Source organism: Pelophylax lessonae, assembly GCF_965119305.1.
Source record: "Pelophylax lessonae genome assembly, chromosome: 5".
NCBI classification, from domain to species: domain Eukaryota; kingdom Metazoa; phylum Chordata; class Amphibia; order Anura; family Ranidae; genus Pelophylax; species Pelophylax lessonae.
The window spans coordinates 341,486,344-341,514,030 of NC_138772.1; the positions used below are offsets into that span (position 1 = coordinate 341,486,344).

Consider the following 27,687-nt stretch of genomic DNA (forward strand, 5'->3'; position numbering starts at 1 on the left):
CCTTAGTTCCAGTGAAGGGAACCCTTAAGGTGTCAGCATACCAAGACATTTTGGACATTTCATGCTCCCAACTTTGTGGAAACAGTTTGGGGATGGCTTCTTCCTGCTCCAACATGACTGTGCACCAGTGCACAAAGCAAGGTCCATAAAGACATGGAGGAGCGGGTTTGGGGTGGAGGAACTTGACTGGCCTGCACAGAGTCCTGACCTCAATAGAACACCTTTGGGATGAATTTGAACGGAGACTGCAAGCCAGGTCTTCTCGTCCACAACAGTGCCTGACCTCACAAATGCGCTTCTAGAAGAATGGTAAAACATTCCCATAGAGACACTCCTAAACCTTGTGGACAGCCTTCCCAGAAGAGTTGAAGCTGTTATAGCTGCAAACGGTGGGCCAACTCAATATTGAACTCTGCGGACTAAGGCTGGGATGCCATTAAAGTTCATGTGTGTGTAAAGGCATACTGATACTTTTGGTAATATAGCCTATCATAATATCCAAAGTAAGGTAAGCAGTGCCTGAGCTCTGGTCCTAGATGAATCCTTATCTCAAAGGTTGTTGCATCCTTCCTATAGCTGCTATTTAGTTGACACTGGAGGAGGGCAGAAGGAAGAATCCTCAAAATATTACTGTGCATGGTATATTTTTTATGTTTTAAATATGTAATAAAGATAGCAGACAAAAGTCTACTTCCACATAGTGAGTATGCGTCAGAGAGAGGATAACTGAGCTGAGTACTGGTAGAGAAGACTGTATCGTGAATACAGGGGTCATTCTCAAAGGACACTTACCAGTTCTGCTGTGTGAAATCTGCAGCAGGCACTGGAGATTGAAGCTATGGCTCCTGATAAATATTCACAGTGTTTGGCACATGCACTTAAAACATCATCTATGGATGAGTAAACCTGCTTGAGTACAGTTTAAAAAAACTTTCATGACTCTTGCTCAAAGTTTGAGATCTTTATGGCAAATTCCACTGCAGTCTATGGGAGGTAAATCTAGTTATTTCATTTTGATCATTTATGGGGCAACCAAGCTATTGTCCAAAAAGGCATAGAAACATGGGAATCCAAGATTTACCATAGAGGACATATACCAAAGCCAAAAAAAAAAAAAAAAAAAGAGTGGGGTTGATTTACTAAAACTGGAGAGTGCAAATCTGGTGCGGCTCTGCATAGAAACCAATCAGCTTTCAGGTTTTTTGTCAAAGCTTATTTGAACAAGCTGAAGTTAGAAGATGATTGGCTACCAAGAGCAGCTGCACCAGATTTTGCACTCTCCAGTTAAATTAAACTCTCCAGTAAATGAACCCCAGTATTTCTCCTAACATAGCATTGTCAGCTCTAACATACACTGACAATATGGCCGCTGCAGGCCCACATTTTCGTAAAAAGGGGGCTGGTTAATTTTGAGCTGTTGGCTTTTGACTGAGCTTTAGGGTCAGATTTAGACCTTGGGGGTCCAGGTCATTCTAGGTTCAGAGGGTCCTTCATACACAGAGTTGGTTTACATTCTCAATGACAGTCACATACTTTTTAAATGCATGATACAATGTCATTCTAAGGTCACATATGCACACGGGCACGCAGTCATAGCCACCTTCCTTAACCACTTAAGCCCCAGGCCTATTTCGGACACTTTTTGTTAACAAGTTAAAATCAGTATTTTTTCCTAGAAAACTACTTAGAACCCCCAAACATTATATATATTTTTTTAGCAAAGACTCTGGAGAATAAAATGTCGGTCATTGCAATATTTTTTGTCACGCGGGATTTGCACAGCGGTCTTTAAAACGCCATTTTTTTGGAAAAATTACGAAAAATCACATTTCACTGCATTTAAAAAAAAACTAAACAGTAAAGTTAGCCCATTTTTTGTATATTGTGAAAGATGATGTCACGCGGAGTAAATAGATACCCAACATGTTACGGTTTAAAATTGCGCACACCCGTGGAATGGCAACAAACTGCGGTTAACAGAAATCTCAATAGGCGACACTTTAAATTTTTTTAACAGTTACCAGTTTAGAGTTAGAGTGTAGCTCTTTTTTTTAAATTATTGCTCACGCTCTGGCAATCGCGGCGATACCTCACATGTGTGGTTTGAACAGTGATTTCATTCGCGGCTCGACTTCCGTATACGCTTTCTTTCTTTCGTTCGCGAGCTAACAGTGATGCGGGCGCTAAATTTTTTTTTTCTTATTTATTTTATTTTTTTTAACTTTATTACAGGTTTTAAAAAAAAAAAATCTGATCAATTTTATTGCTGTCACAAGCAATGTAAACATCCCTTGTGACACCAATATGCAGTGACAGGTACTCTTTATGGAGGGATCGAGGGTCTAAAAGACCCTCGACCCCTCCACTACACTTTCATGTATTCAAAATGCCGAAAACGGCATTTTTGCATACAGTCATTTTTTAAATCTGCTGCCTTTTGCAGCAGAGTAACCCGGAAGTGACGTCATGGACGCCGCCTCTGGGTTACGTCATCGGAGACCCCAACGAAGCTGCTTCCGGCTTAGATCGGGACTCCATCCAGCCGGCGGACGCAGCGGCTGGGTGCTCGGGTCTCCCGGTGGGACGGGAGGCCCGGGCAAAGTCACGGAAGGTGGTGGGAGGGAGGGGGGACGTCCCTTCCCACTCACCCGGGTAACGATCCAGCGGCTCCCGAGCCGAATCGGTCATTACCGACGGAAAGCCGACCACGGTACCGGGATGGTGCCTCTAGCTAGAGGCATCATCCCGGTATAACCCCGCAAAGTCTGCCGACGTAAATATACATCAGTTTGCGGTAAGTGGTTAAGAGTATAGCGCTCTATGCATGGTTCGCTTGAGCTGCCAAAATTTGTTTTTAAAACCAATACAAAATACCAGTCCAGAGTACATACAGATGATGCAGAGTACTTACTTCCCAAGATACATTTAATAAAAGAAAGTAATATTTTACTATTATATATTTTATATTATTATTTTATTATTTTTGATTTTGTATTATTTTATATATTTTTTTTAACATTGTTTTATGTTATTTTTGTATAGAGGGGGGGGGGGCCCTTCAGTGAGGGGCCAAGGGCAGTTGCCCCTTTTCCCCCTTATAAATCTGGCACTGCTAAACTGACCACGTTTTTTAAGTTGTTCCTTTTTTTGTCGTTAACTGGCAATATTTTTGGCTAAAGGTCCTGAGAAATCACCATGATACTATGGTAGCCATGTACAAACCAGGTGCTCTAGTAAGCTGAGACACAAGTTGGCCATAGCAAGTAGAGTTTAAAAGCACTATGGAAAGCTAATGGACCCTGTTGAATACTATAAGTAACTTAATCATAATTCACTTTACTGAATGAAGCAAGATGGGTACAAGAGAGATTATGGTTATTTGTTATAATTACAGCAAAAAGCACCTTTTTCCAAGCACTGTTTTACTGAATAAGTCATTAACATATGTTTTGAACTCAATGTTAAGTGTAGCTGGAAAATACACATTTGAAATCATTAAAAAAAAATGCAGCTTTATTTTAATGACAATACAATATAAAATACGAAGAAGACTATAGATAGATAATGGGCTGAGGTTTAACGGTCAACCAGAAGGTACTGTTATGAGGAAATGTATTGCTTACTTTATGTGTTGCCACAAAGTACATTATGTACAACTTATTAACTAAGTTACTGAAAAGTGTGCCTTCAAATTTTGAAGCTCTTCTAAAACATTTTGAGCTGGGAAGCGTTCCTGACTGGATCTTACTCTTCTACACCCATTGGCCGACATTTTTGTTCTAGGTTCTACTATATCCACAGATGTATGCTTGTAGATTGCCAATCAAGAGTATAAAGGGTGCCATACATGGACACAGATTCATAACTTTACTTTATGCAACTATTAAAGAGAGTCTACAAAAAAATACATAAAGTTGTCTGGATGGAAATTTGTACTTTTCCATATTTGGAAAATAAATCGTATGTGTGTCAACCATGTGAAGAATCTTTCAGTGGTCAGATTTTTTTAATGGTGAATATTGGATTTAAAAGGCAGTTACACTTGTTACCTTGTTAGGCTCAGTGTGTTGTTTTGATGCTATATAGATGCATTCTTACCAAAACAACATAAGAAGGAAAACTGGTACTAGGGTCGGGGCAAGGGTTGGGCAGAAGGGGCGGCTGCCCTGGGCACTGTGGTATCATGAGAGGTGTGGGGCACTGCAAGGAGTTTTAGGGGGGGGGGGACTTGTGTTGACAGGGGGAATTTAGGGCATGGCAGAGGGTATGAATTGTACTGGGGGGGGGGGGATTTGTGCTAGTAGGATGGATGGGGGGGATTTGTACTGGGAGGGGGGATTTGGTTTGGGGTGATGTGTACTGAGAAAGGATAGAGGATTTGTGCTAGAAGGAGTGATTTTTTTAGGGGGTCGATTTGTGTAGGGGGATTTGCGGAGAGGGAAGATTTAAGCTGTAATGGAAGGGGGAATGGGGAAGGGGCATGAATTTATGCTGGGAGGGGGGATTTCAGCAGGTGGTGGATTTGTCCTGGAAGGAGGGGGGATTTATGCTTCGGGGAGAAGCATGCATGTTAACACTCAGATTTTTTGGGGGGTGAGGATTTTTGCTGACATATAATGCTCATACATCTTGGTGGGGGGGGGGGTGGACGCAGTTTGGCATGTTCACCCTGCGCTCTTGATGACATTGTCCCGGCACTGACTAGTACGGAGAAAAATATGGACCAGTGTTTACTTCCTTGTAAAAATGCTAGTTTCCTGACTGTCTCTGACTGTGTCAATTTAACAACAACAGCAACTAATAAAAACTGCTGACAGGCAGGACTGTTTGTGGGAAAATAGGTGCAGGTACTGCCCCCAGAGGAGGGTCATTAGGAATGGTAGGTGTGACCAAATTGTGACAGGAGGGTCACTGGGAGCATCCTAAAGGGGCATAGTTAAATAAAGCCTGAGTCTACTCGCTATATACATAGAACACATATGCCACAGTCGTTGTATGCACTCAATATGCTTTAATTACTGCGCCACAAGCAGGAGTTTACCAGACAAATATAGCATTTAGCACAATCATCAATCACAAGACAAAACTCTTTTTGTTACATTTGCTTTTCAGCTCACCTTAAACAAGAACCTCATGAAATAGTCAATAACTATTTAGCAGCCAGCAACTGTTGAGACAATAAACACTTTGGTCAGAACTATGTAATATAAAATAAAGCATTAAGAGTGCATTGGTCAGGAGTATGTCATATATAGCTCAGCGTACAGAGTGCAGTGGTCAGGAGTATAAAAAGTGTATGTAGTGCTGGGCTCATGAGTGCGTATTGCACAGGGTGCAGGGCTCAGGAGGGCATGTCGCACAGGGCTCAGTAGTGTGTGCCACACAGAGTGCAGGGTTTGGCACCCTGGGTGCAGGCAGGACTCAGGAGTGCATGTCACACCAGGAGCAGGGCTTAGAAGTGTGTTGTACAAGGTGCAAGACTTAGGAATAGGTAACCCACAGGCCAATGTACTACTAAAAGTTACCTCCCCCAGTACACAGCTCTCCTCCTAATGACACCTAATGAGCTCTATCCTCTAGGGGGGCCTGGCCTGTACCAGGCCCTGACCAGTAGTGCAAAGTCCAGTCCCAGTGCCAGTATACAGTATGCACGTTCCAGCACAAAAACAGGCCTGCTGACAGGTATAAAGTGCATGCATGTAAACAGGGTCGCCCGGGGCAACTTTATTGTTCATTTCTGCCTCAATGAATACTTTGATTTTACTTGGTCATGCCCCTGCTCCTACTTGCTAACCAGGGCTTAAATTACATTTCCCTGGTCCCCATTACATCAACAGAGGGGCCTAGGAGATGGGAGCAGAGGAGGGACTTTTTTTCAATGCCGGTGGATAAAATCAGTGCCCCTCTTCCGCTGCACCTCGAGGGGGGGGGGGGGGAAGCAGGGTTGAGGGGCCCAGGAAGGATGTACGGGGCCTCCATGATTTCTAACAGCAGCCCTGCATGTACACGTGCCTACAAATACCTGAAGCAGCTTTCTGCACCCCACTCTGCCAAAATGTGAGGCTCTTCTGATCAGACAAAGCTTTGCCACTTCCTAACAGTGTTAAAGTGTACCCACACCCACCCACCTCCCCCACATTTTAATATAGACCAGTAACGCAGACCATCATCTTGATGAGCCATTAAAGAGGAAGTAAACATCCACCTTTAAGTTTTACCAATAGGTAAGCCTGTATTAAGGCTTACCTATAGGTAGTGTAAATATCTCCTAAACATGCACCGTTTAGGAGATACTGTATTTACTGAGTTAGCAGCCAGTTACGTCACTGGCACATGCGCTCTGAAGGAACGGCCACCCGCGCAGTGTGCCATGACTGGTGGCTCCCGCGATGCATACAAGCACATTATGCCTTTGCCTTGCAGGTAAAAAAAGAAAAGTGCAGCGCTTTACAAACGCTTTAAGAATGCATTGGTTGCATGAGGCAGGAGGTGAACACTGCATTTAAATAGAATGGGGACATTGAAAGCTACTGCAGCTTACACCACGCAAGCAATTCAGCTATTTTTTCCTTAAAATACTGTCCTGGACTAAGCATGCAGGCATTTGTTTACCATTTCAGGTAATGTGTAGTAACCGTGCTAAGTGTTTCTAACTACAGTGTTTTTAATAGCTTGGTGTGACCAGATTGCTTTTGTATTGTTGTTGATTGGCAGTCAAGTTTTGGAAGGATACCAGCAAGCATGTCCGGTAACCACAAGTGATGTATAGATGGCTACACATTCATTTAAGGACCACTGTACACACAAAATCTTTTCATAATGTCGTTATTCATCCATTCTACAACAAAACTACCCAGAAAGAGTCAACACGATACTGCTAATACATTACACAATGCAACTTTTTACACCAAAACCTGACAACCTGCTTCTCAGCACTTGAAGTCATGCAATAAGGATGAAATCAGACAAGAACAGAACATCTAATTAGTGCAAAATATATTTTTATCTGCTCTGAGCATCAGAGCTTTGCCAGACTGTGAGAAGGAAATATTGTTTCCGCTACTCTAAATCCTAAAATCCACAGAAGGGCTGAAAGCTTGGCTCTGTCTCATTCCAAAACCATGTAGTAAATTGGAAAAGTGATCTATAACCATTTGTAACAAGCGTACAACTAATTTAAGAATTGTTGTTGTTTCCAATGTCCCTCTAGATAGGTATAAAGAAAAACAAGTTACATTCGCTTAGGAAAAGAAAACAGAAATCTGAGCATTTTTCTGAATTAAAAATTCTCAGCGCAAGAAAACTTGGCTAACTGTGTGTAAGATCAGGGCTTTTTTTCAGCAGGAACGTGGAGGAACGCAGTCCCGGCACCTCAAGCAATGAATGTATGTAAAAGCAATGGGTGGTGGGGTGAAGGGTCAGTTGATGCTGGCTGCTGGGTAATGTATTGTCCCTGGGAGAGATCTATTGTTGCAGGGGGGTATAATGTTGCTGGGAAAGATCTCTTGTTGAGGGAGGGGTCTACTGATGCTGGCTGCTAGTAGATTTTTTGTTGTTGGGGGGCTATTTTTGCTAGGGGGATCTATTGTTGTCGGGGTATAATGTTGCAGGGGATTTATTGTTGTTGGGGAGATCTATAGCTGCTGGGAGAGAGATATTGATTCTGGGGGGGGGGGGGGGGACTATTGTTGCTGGGGGGGGGGGGGGACTAGTGTTCCTGGGGGTACTATTGTTGCTGGGGGAAATTATTGTTGCTGGCTGCAGGGGGTCTAATTTACTGTCTTTCTTGTTATCATTAACACATTCCATAAAAATTACTTAGCACCAGAAAATGATTCTTAGTTCTTTAAAAGGGGTGGTACTGGGAGGTGGGTAGGGGGTGGAACCAAGGAACGGTACTGGGAACTAGATAGGTGGTGGAAACAAGGGGTGTCTAGAAAGAAGGGAGTTCCTGCACCTTTATTCTGAAAAAAAAAAAGCCCTGTGTAATATATACAGGAGATAAATAACCACTTTACGACCGCCCGCCGCAGTTACACTGCGGCAGGCAAGCGCTCCTGTGTGAACCGCCGTAGGTATATGTCTGTCGCGCGCAGGCCGCTAGGGGGCCAGTGCACGCCTCCGGGGAAGCTGATGCAGCAGGCAGGCGGCTCCGATTGCTGCCTGAAACCCACAATCGCTCCACGTTGAGAGAGAAGAATGGTCAGCTGTTGTAAACACAGCTGACTGTTTTTCTCCCTGGAATGATCATAGAGCCCCTGTGATCCTTCTATAAAGGATCACAGGTCTCTATGGTCATTCCACAAGCCACGCCCCCCACAGTTAGAAACACGCCCCTACGTACACATTTAACCCCTTGATCACCCATAGTGTTAACCCCTTCCCTGCCAGTGTCATTACTACAGTAACAGTGCATATTTTTAACACTGATTACTGTAGTAAGGTCACTGGTCTCCCCAAAAGTGTCAAAAATGTCAGTCAGGGGTCCGATCTGTCCGCCGCAACATCGCTGTCCATGCAAAAAAATCACAGATTGCCGCCATTGCTAGTAAAAAAAAAAATAAAACAATAAAAATTACATAAATCTTTCCCGTAGTTAGAAGTCGTGATAACTTTTGCGCAAACCAATCAAAATACCCTTTTTACGATTTCTTTTTACCAAAAATATGTAGCAGAAAATAAATTGGCCTAAAATGTTAAAAAAATTTGATTCTAAATTTTTTTTTTGGGGAATGTTATATAGCAGAATCTGAAAAATATTGTTTTTTTTTTTTTCCAGAATTGTCGGCCTTTTTTTGTTTATGTGCAAAAAATAAAAATCGCACAGGTGATCAAATACCACCAAAAGCAAGCTCTATTAGTGGGGAAAAAAGGACATCAATTTTATTTGGGTACAGTGTCACACAACCGCGCATTTGTACGTTATAATAATGCAGTGCAGAATCGCAAAATATGGCCTGGTCATTAAGGGGGCAAATCCTTCCGGTCCAAAAGTGGGTAAAAAAGAAAAAAAAAAAAAAGGAGAAAGGAAAGCATCTGTATTAAACATAGAGGGGTTGATTTACTAAAGGCAAATAGGTTGTTCTCTTTGCAAGGGGACTTGCAATTTGCAAGGTCATTTTTGCAAGGAAAACACAATTTTTGCTTGCACATGATTGGAAGACGGAAGTCAGCAGAGCTTCACCTTATTCATTAAGCTCCAGAGATTATTACCTTGTGACATGAACAATCTGTTTGCCTTTAGTAAATCAACCCAGTGACTAGAGTAAAAGCAAAATACTTGTAAAGGATAGGAAAGAAGTGTTTTAAAGCCAAGGGGGCTTCTATGTTCAGATGCAAAGTCTGCATACACCTGCAGCGTCTAGAGTTCAATCCTGACTGGTGCCACTCTAATGCTGGCCATACACGCACAGAATTTCGGCCGTTTGCAGACTGAACGATTATTCGTCAGTCGAAAGCGAATTGGCCACTAACTTACAGAATAAACTCTTTTACATAATCGTTTTCATGATCATAATGATCGTTCGATAACATGTACAATACCAGTCAGAATATTATTTTCGGTTCAATTTTACCATACACTTAACAACTTTTGTAAAAACAATAAAAGTTTTCGCTATGGATCCATCGACATTAGCCGGGCACACGATCGAAATCGTCGGTAAATGTGTGTTCACTAACGGCCCGATTTTCGAACGATCTTTCCTAAAACGACCATTTTCGGCCGAAATTCTGTGCGTGTATGGCCAGCATAAGAAGCTACAAATCGAATATGTTACACTCATACAACTATTTTGTTATTTGCAACATCCCTCCAGGTTAGTATAAAAAAGCACAAGAAGATTGGGTTAACTTGTGTAAAATGATAAAATAAAGGAAAAAAAAACATCTGTTGCACATAGTAACTAAAGTAAAAGAAAAAACTGAAAGCACTCATATGTGAAGTTGGAGAGGAAACCAATTTTTCAAAGCCAGAAATGGCATCTATTTCCAGATGTGGATTTTGCATATGCCTGCGGTTTCTAGAGTTTAATCCTAACTGGTACCACCCTACAGAAGCTACACAACCAGTATCTGTTTCAACCAATCTCCAGCTATTAATTAGACAGTGCAGATTACAAATAAAATAAATGAAATAAACATAAACAACAGACAGGCAAAATGCGAAAAAAATAAAAAATAACCAACAGTAATATAAAGTGCATGTGGTTAATATCATTTTTATTTGTAAAAAATTAGCAAGTAGTACATGATTATGAGAAAGCCAGGTGTTATGCTTTAGCAAGTCAACAAGATCACAGGAAAAATATAAGTAATTATGTTATCCACAATAATCACATGCTTTCCTTCAATTGGTTCCTTATAAAGAAAAATGAATTGGCTGCTATTTACGACACCTTTTTTTTCTCCATATCTCTATTAGTCTATTATTAAAATTGTACAAAGCTGTAAATAAAAAAGCCACTTAAAAAAAGTTACTAATGCAATTGATATGATAAGTGAGTAAATAAAATAGATGTTTTGTGGTAAAATATGTTACAATATAAAGGACATAGAAGACTGACTTACAAATACCCCTTGATAAGTGTCTGTTCACACTTCCGTACTCTAAACTGTCCGTTTTAGCGTCTGAGCTGGTCTCCATTTTGTGACAGTTGTGGGGGATGTTACAACACAAGGCACGGTTTACCTTTTAACGAACTCATTGAATTGTTAATGTGATAATTAATTCACTTCTATACACAGCAACAGATCTGCAGTGCGGAAACGGACAGTGATTTCAGGTAAACTCCGGTGTAATACAGAAAAAGCATGTTTTATCCAGCGCTTCGCCCCACCTCAAGTGTTGTAGTGTGAACAGGGCACATAGGAAACAATTGCTCTTACGGGGGACTAGCTTTGATTAGCCAGGCACCATATAAAGTGTGAGCTCATTCTGGTTGGTGAATTGAGCCGGGAATTTTTTCTGTTTTTGTCTCAAATGCGTTGCCCTTCCATGTGCTCTTTGCTATGAAGGCCAGTTATAGGGGGGGCAGGGGTCATTTTTTTTTTTTGTTATAGCGTGAGCTCAGCCTAAAGGCAACATTGTAGAATGCAACCCAGATAACCATTTCCATATCTACTAACAATATTTTAAAAATGCTTTGTAAAAGTGGCCAATATTAACCCCCCAAGGGGTCACTAAGATGGCTAAGGGTCAAAAAAGGGGAGTGTAGATGTATGGGGATCAATAAGATAATGATAAACATTGAAAGGTCAGTTGAGCTTTCAGTCAACGTTAATCTTTCCAGACCATTCTAAAGCCTCGTACACATGGACCAAATGTCAGGCATTATCGGCCAGTTTCTACTGATCCGGCCAATGCTGCCCAACATTCAGCCCGTGTGTACTGCAGCCGGTCTGTCAGAAGCTGAGTTCTGTCAAAGGGGCATAACTGAAAAAGGTCTGCCGACCAACTCCTGATCAGAACACCTGACCGGAGTGTTCTGGCAGGGGGCTGTCTCCCTATCAGAACACAATTGAACAGCAAGGGAGATCGCTGTACTAACATCTGATTGTTAGTACAGGGGCTCTGACCTGAGCTGTCAGTTTTTTTTTTCCCTTAGCCTGCTGGGTTGAACGGAAAAAAAAATTAGCAGTGTGTACTAGACTTAAAGCTCCAAGCTTGTCTCTAGACCCGAAGGTATATAATAGTGAGACAATGGTTCAATATCTCACAGAAACACAACATTATAACATAATGCCAAAACCACGTAAATCAGGGGACCCCAAACTTCAGTGAAAATTTAGAGTAGCAACTCCCAAATATTTATTATATGAAAATAATGCAATAAATACTACATGTGTTAGTATTTAAGATAAGATTTTTGATATAGATATAAAAAAGACTGCCCAGGTGCACTCAAGGCAAGTAGGTACAATCTGGTGGAAGGGGCACTCATGGGTCTTGCATTGAAGCAACATAAACTGGTTTATTGGTCAATGTTTTGTTTGTCTTTCACAGTGCCTTGTTGAAACATCAACCAAAAAAACCTGTTTACGTTGCTTTAATGCAAAACCTGTACCCTTCCACCGCACTATAAGTGTATATACAGTATATATATATATATATATTTAAACATCCATGCACACATAGTACATACTGTTTAATCTAGGTGATTTTCCTAGCATTAGATCAACACACTTTACTTGGAACAACATTGGAAGCTGAATGTTGGTAGATGTCAGCGCTGCTCCAATCAATAAACCACAATATATTACCTGTGCATAAAAATATATCAACTTATACACATGTAGCAGGTTTTTCAGGCATTGGGCCTGATGTGGGTCTGCCATTGTTACCGGTGACACCTTCAGCCCATTTGAGCTGAATACCCAAGTGTGAGATTGGAGACAATGACCATTCCGGCATCTTTGGTTTGTTTTGTTTATTTGATAATGGGGATGGGAGAAGGAAATGAGTGGGATACTCCTCTGGCTCAACTAGGTACACTTTGTGGAAAAATGCCTTTCAGCGCTGTCTTGACGCCGGCTGGATGCCGACCAACGCTTGCTGGCGCTTGAAAAAACACTGACTTGCTGAACTGTACTTGAACTTGACTTCTGACACTCTGATTAGCTCAAAAGTCCTGGACTGTACTTTAGGCTTGACTTCTGACACTCTGGTTAGCTCAAAAGTCCTACATACAGCTCCCTCCAGTCCTTCCTGACTGAGGTAGCTCCTGCAACTGCTTGTGCTGCTGCAACTCTCAACACTGTACACTGCACGCTGTATACTTTAACACTTCAGGGCCCAACCACTGGCACCCCCTTTACACTTCAGGGTCCTCTCACTGGGCACCCCCTCTACACTTCAGGGTCCTCTCACTGGGCACCCCCTCTACACTTCAGGGTCCTCTCACTAGGCACCCCCTCTACACTTCAGGGTCCTCTCACTAGGCACCCCCTCTACACTTCAGGGTCCTCTCACTGGGCACCCCCTCTACACTTCAGGGTCCTCTCACTAGGCACCCCCTCTACACTTCAGGGTCCTCTCACTAGGCACCCCCTCTACACTTCAGGGTCCTTTCACTAGTTGTCCCCTCTCTTTCTAGGCAGACCCCCAGGGGGCAGTTTGCAGTACTCACAAACTGGGAATGCTTTCCTGAAACTGGACCCCTCTCAACTCCGCTGGTCCTCGGCACACTGGATCCTCTCTGCAGCTCAGCTCAGCCCTCTGTCACCTAAGGCAAGCTGCCTGGGATGCCCGATCCTGCTGACAGGAGGAGAGACAGCCCTACTCTCCCTCCTGGAACTCTGCTTCCCGCCAAAGATGCTGCGTCATGCATTCCCCTCAAACTTATACCCACTCCCAGAATGCTGTACGGCAGAATCTGCCTTTCTGGGGTAAATACAGGCCTGAGTGCACCATTGGCTGGGTTTCCTCCACTGCCGAATGATGACCCTCTCATAGAGCATAGTGGGGAGACTCCCAAGTCTCTCAACAGCTGCACCTGTGAGACATGACAGCCCAGCTGAAAATCATTGCCCTGCTGTTAGGCAGCCAGGGTCCACTATACTTTACCTAGCACCTACTTTGTAGGGTGATACACACATATAAACTGTGCTAAAGTGCTGAGTGCAATAAAGTGACAAGGTGATAATTCATAACGTGCAAAATTAACTGTCCATATGAAACTCCATAAAGTGCTACTGCTGTGCTTCAGTAATGGACCAATTCGTGCTCAATTGGTGAACAATCCGTGCTCCCCTATGTGTCCCCACTCACAGGAGCATAGATGGGTAATGCGATATTACTGAATGATAGATCCCCCGCACTGGCAGAGATGTATAGTAACTAAGTAGAACTACTTCACTACTGTACTTAAGTACCGAAAGGCAGTATCTGTACTTTCCTGGAGTAGAATTTTTTTCTCCTACTTCCACTTTTACTTCACTACATTTTTTCAATGATTTCAATACTTCTACTCCGATATATTTTTTTGTGTGCTGCATAGTTACTCGTTACAATTATAAAAATTACCACTGCCAGAACAGTAGATGGCAGGTTTCATGAAGCTCAAAACATGTGTATTATCAGCGCATACGAAAATAAATGCTACTGTATGTATAAATAAAAGCTGCATTTGAAATAATAAAAAACAATATGATGTTCAAACTTTTGACTTCTTTCTTTAATAACTACATAACACAGTACTTGTACTTTTACTTTCAATACTTGAGTAGCATTTTTTTTTTTTCAAAACTACTGGTACTTTTACTTTCAGTACTTGAGTAGCAAATTAAAAAAAAAAAACTACTTGCAATACTTAAGTACAACAAATGTTGAATACTTTAGTACTTCTACTCAAGTCACTTTTTGATCGAGCACTTCCACTTCTACTCAAGTCACTTTTTGATTGAGCACTTGTACTTTTACTCAAGTATGGGTTTCGAGTACTTTATACAACTCTGCGCACTGGTAGATGAAATCATTCACGGAAGTCTTTATAAGAATCTGTGCCTTAATGCTTCTCCTCCAACGCCGCACTTGGTTACCCACTGATCCAGGTGGAGGAATAGCAGTTACTTTATGTAAGTGGATATTGTTTATTTGAATAAAGCTTTAACGATTTTACACTATGGAGAGTCTATCTATTTTATGTACACCGTTGGAGGAGAATCCTTAGGGACAGATTCTGATAAAGACTTCCGTGGATGATTTAATCTACCAGTGCGGGGGATCTATCATTCAATAATATCGCATTACCCATCTATGCTCCGGTGAGTGGGGACACATAGGGGAGCACAGATTGTTCTCCAATTGAGCACAAATTGGTCCATTACTGAAGCACAGCAGCAGCACTTTATGGAGTTTCATATGGGCATTTAATTTTGCACGTTATGAATTATCACCTTGTCACTTTATTGCACTCAGCACTTTAGCACAGTTTATATGTGTATAAGTTGATATATTTTTATGCACAGGTAATATATTGTGGTTTATTGATTGGAGCAGCGCTGACATCTACCAACATTCATTATTTAACCAGTTTACCGCTGCTCGCTAGAGCTCTACTGCGGCAAAGTGGTTTGATAACGTCTGGCGACTTAGACTTACGTTGCCAGACATTCCCCTCTCTCAGCCGGAGGCTCGCTCCCGCTGTATTCAGTCACAGCGGGAGTCGGGCCAGGGGAGGAGCAGCTCTTCCCCGATCGGAGAATCGAGTCTGGAGATCCGCCCGCTTTTTTTACAGGCAGGGTCAGATTGCAGTGTTCAGCATAGCTGAACCTACGATCTGTCCCTGTGTCACTCAGTCACCTCCCCCCACACATGTCAGTAAGCACCAGGCATACATTAACCCCTCCATCTCCAATAAAATTAACCCCTTCCCTGCCAGTGTCATTTTTACAGTAACAGTGCATATTTATAGCACTGATTACTGTAGTAATGTAACTGGTACCCCCAAAAGTGTCAAAAATGTCCAATCTGTCCGCCGCAATGTCGCAGTCCCGCAAAAAACAAATCGCAGATCGCCGCCATTACTCGTTTAAAAAAAAACACCAAAAAGTACATAAATCTTTCCCTTAGTTAGTAAATGCAATAACTTTTGCGCAAACCAATCAAAATACGCTTATTGCAATTTTTTTTACCAAAAATATGTAGCAGAAAACAAATTGGCCTAAAATGATAAAAAAAATTTGATTTTTAAATTTTTTTGGGGGGGAATTTCATATAAAAAAATGTGAAAAATATTGTTATTTTTTCAAAATTGTCGCTATTTTTTTGTTTATAGCGCAAAAAGTAAAAATCGCACAGGTGATCAAATACCACCAAAAGAAAGCTCTATTTGTGGGGAAAAAAGGACGTACATTTCGTTTGGGATATGGCATTGCATGACCGCGCAATTGTCCGTTAAAGTCGCACAGTGCCGAATCGCAAAAAGTGGCCCAGACGTAAGACAGCAAAATCCTCCGGTGGTAAAGTGGTTAAAGGCATATACCTTTATGTCAGCAGCAGCCCACACATTGTAGTATTTTCACTATTTTGAGAAAAAAGGAGATTAATTTGCACAGGAAACACTTTTATTCCATAGCGCTGGAACTCTTATCTAATTTTGCAACATTGGAAGCTATCACGAATGTTCCTGTGTGGGTCATGGCTTCTCGAAAGAAAGTAATGATATTCAGAAGCCTTCGATTGTACCGTGGTGCAGTGGGGGAAACAATCAAAGGCTCACCCAGCCAAAACCGGCAGGAAGCAGCTGCAACCACTGAATCAAGCCTGTAAGGATTAACAGTATATAATACTTTCACTATAAAAAATATATCAGTTTATCTTTCATTGTTTTGATTAAACAGTCTAAAATTAAAGAGTCTTCTCTTTCAAGTATTCTTGAATCCAAGCAAATAGTATATTATATAGTAAGCCCTAAATAAACATACATAACCGCCACTGAATGTATAGATAATATCCAATCTCAGAGAAACCCTTGATATTGCTTTGAAGTGACTAATTTCTTTGCATGAATTCTGTTTGCAAAAGAACTGTAAGAGAACTGGTCCAATTGCATTGTTGAAAGAAAATGTTATTGCTGTTCACCTAAAATTCCAGCTACCTGGAAAAGTGTGACAATAAAGCAGAACTTCCACTGATCTGTCTCCTCCACCCTTCCTCAAAGTCTTTTGACATTTTTTTGTTTTGGGGAGTAGGTACCTATTTCTAGCAGGTACCTGCTTCCACTTCCACTGGAATTGCCTGGGATATCCAAGCGGAAGTTCATACCCCCCCTCCCTTCCCTTTGCCTGCAACCTCCTGGGACACGTCATAGGTTCCAGGAGGTTGCAGGACCATTCACAGAGTGCAACATGCCTCGCAGATGTGCAGTGGAGAGCCTGCTCTGAAGACGCAAGAAGTCACAGGTAGGTTCCCACAGACAACATAACAGCATCAGGGACCTAAAGACTGGTCAAGAACCATCCTCTGAGGACAACGCTGAATCCCTGAACAGGCAAGTGTCTTTTTATTAAAATGCAGCAGCTACAGTACTTGTAACTGCTAACTTTTAATTTTAAAAGAAATGACTGAAGAATTTTGTTAAAAGCTTTTTTGGCCATACATCTCTTCTGGGTCACAGGAGTGCACATATTTCCCAGCCGATGTCACTGAGCGGGTCCAGGCTCTGCAGGGATCCTGACAATAATGTTGGGATCCACCCAGGTGACTGACTGGCAGCTGGCTCAGCCTCTCAGCATGCCACTGCTACTGCCTCCTCCACAGCTCAACACTCCAATGAGCACTGGAGGGGCAGAGCAGAGAGCTAGTGACTAGTCAGTGAAGACAGAGAACCAACCAAACAGAAGTCATGTGATTGCTCAGTTCTCGGTCTTAGAGGCGGCATTGGGGACAGCTGCAGCAATGGATCAATGCTGCAGCCATCTGGATGAGTATATAGGTTTATTTTTTTCCAATGTCATACTTCTTTGTTTAACCACTTCAGCACCCGGAAGGTTTTAATGACCAGGCCATTTTTTGTGATTCGGCACTGCGTTGTTTTAACTAACAATTGCACGGTTGTACCCAAATACAATTGATGTTATTTTTTTTCCCACAAATAGAGCTTTCTTTTAGTGGTATTTGATCACCTCTGTGGGTTTTAGATTTTGCACTATAAATAAAAAAAGAGCGACAATTTTGAAATAAAAAAAAACAATATTTTTTACTTTCTCCTATAAAACATTCTCAATAAAAAAAAATTTTAAATCTAATTTTTTTATCAGTTTAGGTCAATTTGTATTCTGCTACATATTTTTGGTAAAAAAAAAAATCCCAAAAAGCGTATTTTAATTGGTTTGCGCAAAAGTTATAGCGTTTACAAACAATGGTATAGCTTTGTGGACTTTTTATTTATTTTTTGTTGTTTTTATTAGTAATGGCGGCGATCAGCAATTTTAGCGGGACTGCGACATTGCGGAGGACAAATCTGACACTAAGTGACACTTTTTGGGGACCAGTGACACCAATACAGTGATCAGTGCTAAATAATATGCACTGTTACTGAAAAAATTACACTGGCAGGGAAGGGGTTAATACTGGGGTGATCAAGGGGTTAAGTGTGCTCCTAAATTGTGCTTACTAACTGTGGGGAGGGAGAGCTCTGTGATAGGCACACAGAGATCTGTGTTTCAGCTTAGCTGAGACACATGATCTCATTGTGCCTGTCTGACAGGAGAGCCGCCTGCTTTGTTTACATAGGCGAATGGCTCTTCTGTCAGTTTCCAGAAGATTGCGGGATTCTGGCGGCGATCGTGCCCGATCCTCCCGCGGTCTGGCTCCCGCTGTGTCTAATCATCGATCGCGCGACTCCAGCGGCATGCGTGCGCTGCTGAGGCCACAAGCACATACTCACATAGATCTACGTGATAATGCGCAGCCGAGCCGCCCTGCCGCGGTAAATCTACATGGGGCTGTCGGCAAGTGGTTAAGGTTTATTGTCTTCATTAAAAATGTAAGTTCAGATGAGGGGAGGTGAGGTGAGTATATAGGTTTATTTTTTTCTAATCTCACGCTTCTCCTTTAAGGAGAATGTATGTATTGTCAGATAGGGATTGCTGCTTCTTCTATTATTTGTTTTAGGAACATAATATTTTACACAGTCCCCCTATGCAAATAATATGGGGAAAAGGGGAAACAACCAAGCATATCAAAAAACCATGACCACAATCCTAACTGCAAGATGAAAATACCATTCACATATAATACCAGTGAAGTGTGAAGTTAGGGTTTGCTATCTTCAACTGAAATGTGCTAAAGTCAAATGGCGGGAGGAAAGCTTCGGGGTACTCTGCAGAACATTGTATCAGCAGATCAATAAAGTGGTTGTAAACTTCTGACATGAAAAATGAACAAAGAATATCCTTCTATAGTGCGTACTTGCCTCAATCCAAAGCATTGAGTGTGATTTTTGATCTGTAGTTCTGTTCCTCAGCTGTCTGCATGAGTAATTTCTGACCAGCTATGCCAACTCAAAGGGATGAAGGGAACAGGGAGAGGGCCTCCAGCACATAGCCTGTTATTGACAGCCTCAGCTGTGCAAGTTTCTCTATGAGATTGTGTAGAGGGGGATGTGTCCTTTCCCTTTCATTCAGGTCTCAGATTACACTCATCTCTCCTCTCTTCTTTACTTTAAATGGATGTAGAGAATATATTGCTACAGGTAAACAGGTACAACTTATGTAGGAGGCTTTGTCTCATTTCTTTATCTCCTGAGGCTAGATCTATGCATTAAGATAAAAAAAAACATATGTGTGCAGCAGCTCTCCTCAGCCCCTCTATTACTTACCTGAGCCCTGGCTGTTCAGGACTCTCCCAACTGATTGGCTGAAACACAGCAGCAGGCGTCATTGGCTCCCTCTGCTGTCAATCAAAGTCATTGAGCCAATAAAGAGAAAAAGGGGACAGGGCCGAGCTGCAGCTCCATGTCTGAATGAACACACAGAGCAGTGGCTCAGCTTGGGTGCCCCCATAGGAAGCTGCTTGCTGTGGGGCACTTGGCAGGAGGAAAAGGGCCAGGAGTGCTGGCGAAGGACCCGAGAAGAGGAGGATCTGGGCTGCTCTGCGCAAAACCATTGCACAGATCAGGTAAGTATAACATGTTTGCTATTTTTAAACAAAAAAAACAAGACTTTAATATCACTTTACAGGTTTACAACCCCTTTAAAGCTGGACTGCAGGGTAACCAAATATTCTCTAAATACAAGAGGCATGTGTATTCTTACTTGAATCCTGTTATACCTTTTGTATATTTCTTCAAATCTGTGCAATAATCTAGGGTGAAACTTTAATAATCCAAACAACTGAATCACCCAAGTGCTCACTCCGATGGGGATGACAGGCGTGCCACGCTCCTCAGGCAGGGAACTCCAAACAAAAGCACATGAAAGAGAAAAGGAGGCGCAAACACCTAGTGCATTACCCTTGGACACCTTTAAAAAATGTATTAAAATTCCAAAAACATACTCACAGACATGAAGAGCAAGAATCACATGTATTGAGTCCACCACATGTGGAAATGAACATGTCCCTCCTCAGCTCTGAGGAAGGGAGCGTGACTCCCGAAACACGTCAGCGGTCCAATTACAGGGACATGTTCATTTCCACAAGTGGTTGGACGTAATACATGCAATTCTTGCTCTTCGTGTCTGTGAGTTTGTTTTTGGCATTTTAATAAACTTTTTAAAGGTGTCCACGGGTAATGCACTAGGTGTTTGCGCCTCCTTTTCTCTTTCATAGGGGGAAACTTTGCCTTTGTGCAGGATATTTCTGTATTAAAACCAGTCACTGCTGCGGTCTTTCCGTGTTCATGACTGGTCTTGTATACACCTCCTCTTGCAGTTTTCTGCAGCTCGCTTGTAGTGGATATGCTGGGTCCATCCCACAGCTCTGCTCTATGCACAGGCTATGTACTGTACAATGATGACCACTCTAATGATTACCATTACTTTTGCAAGGTAATTTCAGGCTTTGCAAAGGCATTAGGTGCCCACAAGGATATAAATCGTTTACGGCTATCGAGGAATATATTTCAATTAAAGTTTTTGCGCTCAGATTTGGGCTTTAACACAGTTCATTGATTTGGTTGCCCTGTTTTAATCCATAAATATTAGGGCTCGTTCATACGGCAGATTAGTGCTTTTCTATGGGCAGAGCCAATGGCGAATGCATGTGCATCCACCTTGGAGCTGTGTGCAGGCAGCCTCAGGAAGTGAATGCACCCGCAGTGCCAGTATGGACACAATTGCTGTGAAAGTTTGATATGTGGGCAGGAGCAGTGATATAAATCTGAATGCAGAGCCTCTGTGTTCAGATCCATGCACCCAATCCTGCTCACATGTCAAACCGACACGTGATTGTGTCCGTGCCTTCACTGCATGTGCATCAACTTCTATGGGCTGCCTGCGTGCAGCTCCAATGTGGATGCACACTCAGCAGCTGTGCACAGAGGACAGCACTAATCTGCAATCAGAATGAGCCATTACAAGCCGTCGGCATGTGATTTCTATGTAATAAAATCTGCCACAGTCAGCTGACTATTTAATCACTTCAGCCCTGGAAGGTTTTGCCCCCTTAATGACCAGGCCATTTTTTTTGCGATTCAGCACTGCGTTATATTTAATGGAAAATTGTGCGGTCGTGCAAAACTGTATTCTAATAAAATTTATGTCCTTCTTTTCCCACAAATAGAGCTTTCTTTTGGTATTTGATGACCTCTGTGATTTTTATTTCTTGCGCTATATACAAAAAAAGAGCGACAATTCTGAAAAAAATTTCTGCTATAAAACATTCCCTCCCAAAAAAAAATTAAAAATCTAAATTTTTTCATCCTTTTAGGCCAATTTGTATTCTGCTACATATTTTTAGTAAAAAAGAAATCACAATATCGTATTTTGATTGGTTTGCGCAAAAGTTATCACGTCTACAAACTAGGGGAAACGTTTATGTCATTTTTATTTATTTTTTACTAGTAATGGCGGCGATCTGTGATTTTTAGCGGGACTGCGACCGTGTGGTGGACAGATCGGACACCTGACATTTTTTACACCTTGTGGGGGACCAGTGACATTACTACAGTAATCAGTGCTAAAAATATGCACTGTTACTGTAATAATGACACTGGCAGGGGAGGGGTTAACTCAGGGGCGATCAAAGGGTTAAGTATGAGCCTAGGGGGTGTATACTAACTGTGAGGGGGTGGGCTTGTGGAATCAATACAGAGACCTGTGTTCCTAAATAGGAGGATCACAGGAGCTCGGTGTTCATTCCAGAGAGAACAACGGTCTGCTGTGTGTACAACAGCAGACCGCTGTTCTCTCTCCTCGGGGAGCAATCGTGGGTGTCCGGCGGCAATCGCAGCTGCCGGCCTGTGGATCGGCATCCCCGCTGCCTAATGGGGGCACGAGCCCGCCCCCCAGGAGCGCTTCTGTGAACCGCCTTCATGCAGAAGAGCCAGCCTGCCACAGTATATCTGCGGTGGGCGGTCGGCAAGTAGTTAAAGAGGAAGTAAACCCTCCTCTGTAACTTGTACCTATAGGTAAGCCTTATCATAGGCTTACCTATAGGTACTGTAAATATCTCCTAAACATGTACGGTTTAGGAGATATTTACCTTACATGCAGCCAGTGACGTCACTGGCGCATGCGCTCTGAAGGAATGGCCGCTCGTGCCGTTCCTTCCAAGCTCTGTGCCGTGACCGTTGGCTCCCGCGCACGTGTGCGGGAGTGACGTCACCATGGCTCCGGCCAATCAGATGGCCGGATGCCACGATCCCGGAAGACGGGCGACTGGACATGTCGCCTGTCATGCAGGTAAGCGGATGGCATGGCGGGGGCTCGTTCTAAGGTAAGTATTTAATAATGAGCTAGTATGCAATGCATACTAGCTCATTATGTCTTTCTCTTGCAGGTTGCAAAAAAAAAAATAATAATTTTTTTGGAGTTTACAACCTCTTTAAAACAGTATTAAACTCAAAAAACAAAAACATTTAATATTCAGCAGTTTACCAATCCTTAGATGTGGTGGCTGTAGTCGTTTTCTTCTATTAAACTTTTTCCCTTTACTTTCACCGGTAAGAAGTTATATATACTCTTTCATGTGATTGAGTATCCTTAACAAAGCGAGCACTGCACTCTTACTAAATCATTCATGTACAGTACTTGCCTTTGAAAACTGACATTTTGTGTAAAACTTTTGTTCCTGTTACATTAACTCATGACAAAAAGAGAGATGATAATTGTCTATTATGGCTTAAAGTATAGGATTTGCTAAACCTAACAGCAGCATTTTGAATTTTGAAATCTCTATAATCAGACAAGATAATTGTTGTAAATGTTTCAATATACCCGGTTGAATACAATAATCTTAATCTAAAGAGTTTTCAGAAGTGAAGAAATTCTGCAGTATTTTCATTGTAATATGTAAACCTAACTTGTAACACAGGACTCTGAATAATGCAAAATCGCAAAATCGTATGATTGATGGTTACATGCAGTACAGAAGGGAGCAAAGTAGGACAGCCAGTGTGAGAGGCAGTCCTCCAAATTAGAATGTGCTGGGGCTTATTATTTTACATCAGTTGGCACATGAAGAAGTGTCTACCAACAAATATCTAGTACTTCTAGACATAAAAGAGCATTCATATTCCCTATATACTCATGTGACGGCGGTGGTGTTTGATTGATGATTGTCCCAGTTCTGTCACATGGAAGCAGTGAGAAGGTCCTCTACCTAGAGTGCCTTGGAGTGTACACAGGGCCTCCTATCCCTGCTTCCACAGCCTGAAAGGAATGTTAGGGAGCAAAGGAAAGGTGGCCTTACAACAAATTTGTTTGTTTTCCACAGGAAGCCCAAAAACACCAACATGGGATATGCCTAAAAATCTCTAAACCCATTTTTAGCAGCAAAGCGGTCAGTGCAAATACTTTTAAAACTTAACTCAATAGAAATGAAACAATTAATAAACTAGTCCTAATCTACACCCAACACTTGGAGCCTGTTTACACCATATAGAAACACACTGCCCTTATTAGATGCAGCGCAATTGGTAATGGCACCCAAAACTCACCTAACAAACTTGCTTGCTGCAGCCACCAGAATGCATGGTACCGCAGCAACATGCATTTTGGTGCAGAGGGGTTTTAAAAGTCACAGCTTCTGTATTTTTGGCTCGTTCATGCGCGTTTGGCAGCCCACTGAAATGAATAGGCTGTCAAAAACATCCTGCTCAGAAACGCGCAAAAACACGCACATTGTGGTGTGAACCAGCCCTTAAATTGGAACTAAGCCCAATACTTTTAATTGTCTCTGTAAACATTCAGGGCATACTGTGAACGATAATTGTCACAAGTGCTTGTGTTATTAATTAAACTGTCAAGCCATCAAATGACTGGTGTCATAACTGATCTAATTTATTGAGGTTAGATGTCAACACTAGTGGACCCCTTGATAACATCCTATTGAACGAAACATGTTCAACTGGGGCTGACATCACGCCGCTGCGCGATCCTGGGTCGGCAGCGGCTTTTTATGTGAGTTTACTGGATTTTTACTACTTTGTTTTTATCTGGATTTAATATTCAAAATACTACACTATTGGAAATCACTCTTCGTGAGCTTTGCTTGCCCTAGTTGGAGTATATCAGAAGGTCCCATTGGAAGTGGGCTGCTGCGCTGACTCCTGGGGGACCTCCAACTTATCACAGGCATTTATGTTGCTATAATGGTAGCCATATCATTTGGTAAGAGTTGAATTCACTTGATATTGGTGGATAGTCATCTGAGCACCCTAAGGAGACTCTACACATGTAATAGCGTTACTTTGCTAATTGCACATTTCACTAATTATGAACACAGTGGGACTATTTGTTGTATTATTTTGGACTTTCTTTTCCTTTACATCATTATATATTCATTTTTGTACATTATATATTGAAACTACAGTTTATTCTGCTTATAACTGATCACATGTGCGGCACCATGGCAACTGCAGATCAAACAAAGGCTAAGATGGCAGCTTCCTTGACTGTAAAGAAGAGGAGGGTTTAGTTCCACTTCAACTTGTTAAAATGATTGAAAATTATTAAACTAAATTTTAATTAATATTTAGACCCCATTCACACTAGCGCGACTTGTCAGGCGACTTGGTCGCCTGACAAGTCGCGGTGGGTTGCTCGCCATTGAATAGTACAGGACCCGTTCTAATAGGAGCGACACAAGTCGCTCCAACTTTGAAAAAGGGTCCTGTACTACTTTGGGGCGACCTGGAGGCGACTTGCATTGACTTCAATGATATGAAGTCTGTGCATGTCGCGCCGAGGTCGCGGTGCACAGCGTGGTTGCCCCAGCAAGTTGCGTCGCCCCTGTCTGAACGGGGTCTTAAGGTTTTACTTCAAAAACACATCTACACTAGTAACTGAAAAAGAATATAGGCAACAACTAAAAAAAACTGTGAAAATCTTTTATACAGTACACCATTTTCAACGCCGATAAAAGACATGGATATTATATAGGCCACTGAATATTGTGCTCCAAACTTGAACATACTAAATTTTCCTATGTATTTGTTGATGCCCAATCTATTTTTCTCTCCTTGATAAGTTCCTTCTTGTTTTGTCCTGTAATCCTTATCGGAAAAATTGTTCCAATGAAAACAGTAAATCAGATGGGAATATGTGGTTTCCACGAGGCCACAGAAAAGGCATAAATGGATTAAGTGCTTCAAGAACCAAGACAGCTTAAAAGTTAAACTTTCTTTTTGAAGAGAATATGGCCTGCAGATAAAACATGAAAAAAAACATGGCTCTTTGACTCTCAGCTGCTCCTTATTACAGATGCATATCAACAATATAAGGAAAAAATAATGCTATAGTGCTACACAAACAAGACTGACCAGAAGGAAGGAGGGTTCATGCTGTCAGGTCTAGGCACATAAAGGGCCACATGGCTTTAATTAGACACTAGGAGTTAATTTAGTAAAGTAATTAAGGTTGTTCCTAAGTAAAATGGATGTTTACTGAGCTAGTAAGATGGCTGAAGTGGTGTTCATTTTGAATTCTCAATCATGTGCAAGGAAAGTTAGGAAACAGGATTTGCTAGCAGATAAGGTAATTAAAGTGAACACAACTTTAATTTATTTGTGAACATTCACTTTGCTAGTAAACAGCCTCTACTCCTTAAGAGCCGGTTCACATAGGGGCGACCCGACTTGCCGGGGCGACCTGTGAAGTCGCGGTGCACAGTGCGCACCGCGACCTCGGAGCGGCATGCACGGACTTCATATCATTGAAGTCAATGAGGTCGCTCCAGGTCGCCCCAAAGTAGTACAAGACCCTTTTTCTAAGTCGGAGCGACTTGTGTCGCTCCTATTAGAACGGGTCCTGTGCTAATCTATGGCAGGCGACCCACTGCGACTTGTCAGGCGACCAGGTCGCCTGACAAGTCGCCCCAGTGTGAACCGGCTCTTACTGGGCCTGGGAAAACTATAAGTGGCCGTGCAGATTCAGATAAATATGATGTCTTTTTAGACATACTTCATAGATTAAAAACATAATAACATGACCAATATAACATTTTAACAAAAATCATCTAAATATGCATAGTATGACTTACCAGTCTCAGTATTCTTGGCATCACTGTATATGTGTAGTTTATGAGGTTTATCTACCAACATTCTCAGCACACTGTAAAACAAACACAAGGCCAATATGTGAGTAGAAAATAAGCATAAATTCATAGTAGTAGCTTCAGGAATCTATCCAAAACCAAAAGAAGAAAAAACAAAACAAAAACATTTTGACAGGAGCTGCACTCCTGTTAAAATTCAAAGTTGAACTAAAGGTAAAACTTGTTTTCATTTTGGATAAAGAAGGAGAGGGTTATAACCCCATGCCAGTTTTTTTTTGCCATTTTTTCCCATTGAGGAGATTTCCTTTCACTTCCTGTCCCATAGCCCAGTGGTCCTCAACCCTGGCCTACAGGGCCCACTAACAGGTCAGATTTGCAAGATAACTGAAATACATCCCAGGTGATATCATTTGCTGCTCAGTGATTGCAGTATTCTAGTCTGCATCTCCCCAAGGTAATACTTAAAATCTGGCCTGTTAGTGGGCCCTGAGGACCGGAGTTAAGGAGGACCACTGCCATAGCCCAAACAGAAAGTGAGAAGAAATTCATCCAAAGGGAAAAAAACCCTGGTTGCCATCAGAACTGGAGTCTCCCGATTATCAGAATACGATAACAGTGCAGAAGATTCTCCCATTCACCTAAAATGTGTGGATGTCGGAATCAATTCAGTTTTTTCATTTAGTCCACTGGCTGGATAAAAAAAATGAATTATGTGTGGCCAGCTTAAAGCTGATTTCCATGTTTCCTGTCACTTTAAATAGTTTGTTTGAATCAAGCTGGTCTCTACCTTTAAGCAAGCCACAGAATATACAACTTTCTTTGCTTCTACCATGGGTAGAAGGAAAGAAAATTGCTTGATTCCCCCATCGACACAGTCATAGCGCTATTGTGTTCTGCCATTCATGGTGGGGTGGGAGTTAGGGCACAGGGAGCCTTCTCAAACGGGAAAAGGCAATGATCATTTTTATAGCTGCCGGCAGTGATCATATGCAATATATTTGACAGGCTGGTTGTACTTAAGTCGACTGATGGATCGATTTCAGTACAACCAGCCTGCCCATAGATGGATTAAATCTTGGCCGAGATCCGATCCATCTAAGACTGGCTTTAGATTGTTAGAACAGTGCAGCCTTACCTCTCAGGGATTACTTGACTTCTAATTATTTATGTCAACAATGCTTTGCCCCTGTAGGATTAATTTTACAGCTAAACTGACAGGAAAAAAGTGAACCGATGAATGCAGGTGCTACTCCTGTTCTAAACCCAAGCTAGAGGTGTAGGATAGTTTTGATTCCTATGGACTAGCATTAAGTGGACCCCTGGTTATTGGCATGCAAAATATAACACCATACTCGCTCAGTCCCTCTTTAGTCAATCCTGAGGTCCAAGAGGCTGCTGCACAGGATTCCTGCTATACAGGCTCAGATCTTGACTGTCAGGGTCCACCTAAGCCTATCTGAGGGTGGAAAGGGTGTGAGACTTCAGCTTCTCCTTCTCTCTTCCACTTGCTCTCTCCTGTCCTTCCTTCT

At 42.0% G+C, this 27,687-nt stretch overlaps 1 protein-coding gene across 2 annotated transcripts in view; it reads right to left on the reverse strand.

Annotated features, from left to right (window-relative positions):
- ATXN1 (ataxin 1) overlaps positions 1-27,687 on the reverse strand; it is a 296,018-nt gene that overhangs the window by 218,582 nt on the left and 49,749 nt on the right. Inside the window, exons 2-3 of one of the 2 annotated variants that reach the window (XM_082257560.1) lie at positions 26,144-26,214; positions 5,118-5,167 (exon numbers count right to left, since the gene is read on the reverse strand). The gene's annotated coding sequence lies outside the window, so the exon portion shown is untranslated. The remainder of the gene's footprint in view (positions 1-5,117; positions 5,168-26,143; positions 26,215-27,687) is intronic. The other variant, XM_082257559.1, reaches the window with a different exon arrangement.